We start from the raw sequence: 5,715 nt of genomic DNA on the forward strand, positions 1-5,715 counted from the left end.
CATCGAAGCGCTGCCCACCTCCATCTTAAAGCTACACTGCTACCCAGCTCACAATGAGCCACTTCACCATGGCCCGGGTCCCAGATGCAGAACCGTGGCCGCAGCTTCCTGATCCAGAACTCTGCTCGGGATCCAGAACTCTGCTCGGGATCCAGAACTCTGCTGGCTTCTGGATCAGAGATGCAGCAAAGGTTTCCAGATTCAGGTTTAGAGGAAAACAAAGTGCTGAGTGAATCATTGCTGCTTTCTTTAAACATCAGAACTTTACAAGTGTAAAACTGGACAACTGGGTTCAGGTTCCGATTCGGGTCTAGATTCAGATTCTGGTTCAGACTGAAGATGCTTGACAGCAGAATGATGTTCAGGCTTTATGGATATAAGGCTCCTCTCTATAAATAAGTATGTTCTTCATCAGCTGTTCAGTCTAAACTGGAAAAGCAGCTCTTATCCTCTGATCTGATTTCCTCACATCTGGCAGAAAACAAAGCTGAAGTACAGTTTTTATAAACTCCTTCATTTTATTTTATTTTATTTTATTTTATCATTGTCCTGAGCTCCTTTATCTGTATTTTTACTGGTGTGGCTCTTATCAGTTCTTATTGTTTGGAAGTGTCTTTATTCTTGTTTTTACTGTTTAACTCCAGTGTTTCCTCCTGGGGATCCTTCACACCGGTAGCTCTGCCTGCTCTGTCTGTGGGGTTGTTGCCATGGTGACGGTCCTTGTCTGGGGGGCTGGGGGTCCTGCACTGCAGCCCTGTGGTTGTGGTGTGAACCCCGGCCTGCCCTGACCTGGGTGGTTCCTGTGGTGGCGCCCTCTGTGGTCATGTGGTCCGTTTCCTCACAGCAGCGTCGAGCCAGATGTTTTGTTTTTGATGATTTTGTACTTTCATCCAGGTCAGAGACAGTAGCCAGGGATGGAGGTCATGTTGGTACAGAATGGGGTCTGGGTGCTTGGGGGGGGGGGGGGGGGGGGGGGTACATGTGCTTTGTTTGAGTGTGTGTGTGTGCGATTGTGTGTGAAAGAGAAGACTGAGGTGTGTTTGAATTACCTGCTAAATACTCTGATGTGTGAAGACTTTTAAATTTAGTTTTTTAATTTAATGTGCAGAATTTGTTTATATTATGAAAAATACTTTGTGTTGCATTAAAAGTGCTCTATGAATAAAATTTGATTTGATTAGATGTACTCCTTCCCAGTGTTATGAAGTGACACTTGTAATGGCAGTTTATTTCCACCAGGGGGCAATAGTCTCTTAGCGAGTAGTTTTGCAGCGCTTGGAGTACAGGGTATACAGCAGATACACACAGACCATCAGGATGTAATGAGTGTGTGTCAAGCAATAAAGTTGGTTCTCAAGAAGAAGCAGTCTCATCACCAAGATATCACATATGGTGACGAAGATAAAAGACTGGTGTTGACAAGTTAAGTTGTCCAATGTGTCTTAGCATGTGAAGTTTAGCTAGCTGTAGTGCTGTCATACTAAAAAGTGGGATGTGCCCATCTTCAGAGGAATATGGCGGGCTCCGTTGCTCCTACCAACAGCAGATTGCAATCCTGGGAAGTATACTGTGAGATTTTGGATTATTTCTTTGTGGTAAATGGCGTCAATGACAAGGAAAAGAAACAAGCTGTGCTGCTGAGCAGCATGGGTGCCCAGACCTAAACGCTAAGTCGGGAGATCTTTCCTACACCGGTTGTTGAAAAATCTCTTTCATCCTAAACTCAGTGAAATAGTGCAGTGGTGGAAGTTTAAAGCGAGGAACAGAAAGCCTAAAGAAAGCATGGTGATGAGGAAGCTCGCTCAAGTTTGGTGCTGAAAAGTGCCACAACTACAATAAGGTTTTCCGAGCAGTATCAGTACACCATGATGAAAAGAAAGAACTGGTCCTTTCCTGTGGTGGATCTTCTTATGGAGCGGGAGCATGCCAGATGGGCAGGAGAAACCTGGTGCTTTTGCATCCCATATAGGTACCATGTCAGAAAAGGGCCACCCTCAGCTTGATGAAGAAGAGTTAGCTGTTATTTTTGCTGTACAGTATTTTCATAAGTATGTGTATGGAAGAAAGTTTATCACATATCATAAGCCACTGATAAGCTTGTTTTATGAGATAAAGGAGCTTGCATGGTGATGCCAGAAAGAGGACGACCCCCCATCAGTCGCAGCCTGGTACGGAGTTACATGTGGTGGCACAGGAGCCAGAGTGGAGACAAAGCTAAGCTCAGTTCAGCTGCTGCAGGATGCAGACCTGGTCTCAGACAACCTGCATTAAAACATGAAGATGCAGCAAAACAAGCAAACCAAAGACGAGCGCGCTAACGAGCACAACTTTGTCATCTGAGATCCTCTTTATATGAAAAACTATGGATGTGGACCAAAATGGATTCCAGGACTGATACAGGAGAGGAACGGACCTGCTTCCCACAGGAAGCTGCTGAGAAATGGAAAAGTGATCAGGCAACGCGTGGATCAGCTGTTTAGCTGACTAAAGCCAAACCTGCCTACAGGGATCCATCTCCACCGCTGATCTGCACAAGTCAGGAAACAAGTGTGAGAAGGAGGAGGACCAGGTCACACCGGTGGATGGAGAAGATGGTGAAGGTAAAAATGTGCCGAAATGCACAAACTTGTAGATTAAAATGTGAGAACTCGTGCAACAAAAATCTGAACTTAAATCTGAAGTAAATAAAACTCACACATGAACTGAATCTGAAGTTAAAGAAAGATGCCCATGTAAGACCATGTCGATTAAATCTGTTCTTCTAAGTCCAATTTTCTCCTGCAGAGGATTTTCACACAAACCAGTGAACAGATAGAAAAGTATTTACACATGTAGGTTCATGTTTACAGCTGACTAGTTACATCCATCTCTTACTAGTAACCATTGATTTTCTGCACGTGTTAGCTTCGTGCTACAGCCTGAACTTAGCAATCACAGCTTCCTGGCTCAATCTTCGACTTCTGGCTCAATCTCCGACTTCTGGATCAAATCTCCGACTTCTGGATCACATCTCCGACTTCTGGATCAAATCTCCGACTTCTGGATCACATCTCCCACTTCTGGATCACATCTCCGACTTCTGGATCACATCTCCGACTTCTGGATCACATCTCCGACTTCTGGATCAAATCTCCCACTTCTGGATCACATCTCCGACTTCTGGATCAAATCTCCGAATTCTGGATCACATCTCCGACTTCTGGATCACATCTCCGACTTCTGGATCAAATCTCCGACTTCTGGATCACATCTCCGACTTCTGGATCACATCTCCAACTTCTGGATCAAATCTCCCACTTCTGGATCACATCTCCCACTTCTGGATCAAATCTCCCATTTCTGGATCACATCTCCGAATTCTGGATCAAATCTCCCACTTCTGGATCACATCTCCGAATTCTGGATCAAATCTCCGAATTCTGCATCACATCTCCGAATTCTGGAGAACCAATCAGAGTGAAGGGTCAGGAGACCAACATGCCAGAGCTTTCTCTGGTTGGACTTCCAGCCAGCTGTTGCTATGGTGAAACGAGCTGGGTATGTGTTGCAGCAATACAAAATTAACAGGATAAAGACCTGGATGAAGACGGCCGAATGTAGATTTCACCTGAAGCCCCTGAAACATCAAAATTAGGCCCAGAATCCATCAATGTCCGCAGACCAGAGTCCGGGCCAGAGTCTGGACTGGAGTCCAGACCGGAGTTGTGAAATCTGTACAAATAAAGCTGCTTTTCCTAAACTGGGTAACTTATTTTAATGTAAACTTGACATCACAACATTTCTGCTGGAAAATGATGCAGACTGGCAGCGAGAGTCCGGTCAGAAAAAACAGGAAAAACATTGTAAAGCTGAGAAAACAGTTCAACTGTGAAAATGCTGAGAGAGGGAGGACATTTTTCAATGATATATCCAGTTGTAGTGGAACTCCGAGCCACATCTGGGACGCCCGAGCCACATCTGGGACGTCCGAGCCACATCTGGGACATATGAGCCACATCTGGGACATATGAGCCACATCTGGGACATCCAAGCTTTAGTGCCGCCAGGTGTGAAGTGAGTTGCGGCAGGTTGTGGAGAAACTCGGCCTGTTGCGGGAACAGGTCTGTTTTCTTCTTCAAGGCAAGGATTTTCTGGTGGACTTCGTGTTGAGACTGTTCACAGACTGATTTACATCACCTGTCACCATCGTGTCACTTTATTGGTCCAAAACTAACGAGGGTTGGGGGGAGAGGGGCATTGTTTCAGTAGTCTGTTTAATTGGCACAGTGGTCCTGAGTGTAAACTTTAAATTATTTGTCTATTGTGTCTCCCAAGCTGTGGTTAAGAACCATGACAGCCCCTGAAGACGGGCTGTGTGTAACTACAACCTGATGATGGTGTACATGCACGGCGCAGTAAATCTAACTGATGGTATCAGAAAGCAGCAGCAGACCTGGTCCACATCCACGTCCTCACCCTGCTGGCTCAGCTTAATGGCTGTAATGACTAAATCTGGCCTGGTTCTGCTGGTTGGTGTAATTATTCATGCAGATAAAGATAGAACACAAACGTTCTTCACATGCAGCAGAAAGCGGCTGTAATGAGGGATAATTCCTGCTCGGAGAGTCATTACCAACATGTTGATGTTTTCCTCCGACCTCTTAACAAACAACACTCAGTTTGTTTCTCAGAGACGAAGTTATAAAACTTCATATATTATAAAAAACACACCAAACCAGAGGAACGTTAGACGTTTGAGTTTGTATGACAGAAAATAGACGACATTAAAGTTTCCTCCTGTTTGCTATTAAGCAACCAAATGAATGAACTAAAAGGTACTTTTATGAAGAACCAGGTCATTTCACCGAGTCTCAGACCGCCGTCATTAACACACGTAGCAAACCATTTTTCATGAACTCGTCTTATTTCAAAGTTAAATTTTATTTATAAAGCACTTTTCACAGAGAGAGCAGCTTCACACACCCAAAATATGATCTAACAACACACACACACACACACACACACCCTTCTGTCTCTTTAGCTGAATATTAATAAAAAATAAGCATCTGGCCTGATGAAGATATCTTGGGGACCCGTCCACACGGAGGCCGTCACTGACACCACCCTGGTCCAGACAGACCAGAGACCCCAGGCAGGGAGGGTCACCATGGCAACGGCCCTGCAGACCGAGCACGCAGAGCCCCCGGCATGACGAGGAAAGACTGGTGTCAAAGATGTTCCACAATAAGAGCAAATAAAAGCAACAGGTATAAAATACTAATGAAGGAGTTGCTTTAAAAAGCGTACCTGAACAACAGAGACACACGAAGACGTGGAGTTTAAAATAAAAAAGTAAATAATTAAATAATAAATCTAAAAAAGGCTGAAGAAATAAAATAAGCTAGATTACCATAAAATCAAATGAAAGTTCAGGTAAAAATCTCCTTTGAAAATCTGCCCAGAGGTTCAACTGAAGAAAGTTCATCTGACTTATGTAAGATTAATAACAGCCACATTAAACTGACATTCTCTAAATCTATTCCATTAAAAGCAGCGTTATATTTGACAGACCTACAGACGGTCCAGCGGAGGGTTTTCAGTCCAAACAAACACCTGCAGCAGCTGCTTTCTGGAGCTACCTTCATTTAACAGTCACTTTTTCTGATTTAGCCTGAAACTCATCGCCTAAAGTCTGACTCTTCATCATGTGAGAAGGCTCAGCATGGCCGTTCCTCT

The sequence above is a fragment of the Melanotaenia boesemani genome, chromosome 11 (genome assembly GCF_017639745.1).
Source record: "Melanotaenia boesemani isolate fMelBoe1 chromosome 11, fMelBoe1.pri, whole genome shotgun sequence".
NCBI lineage: Eukaryota > Metazoa > Chordata > Actinopteri > Atheriniformes > Melanotaeniidae > Melanotaenia > Melanotaenia boesemani.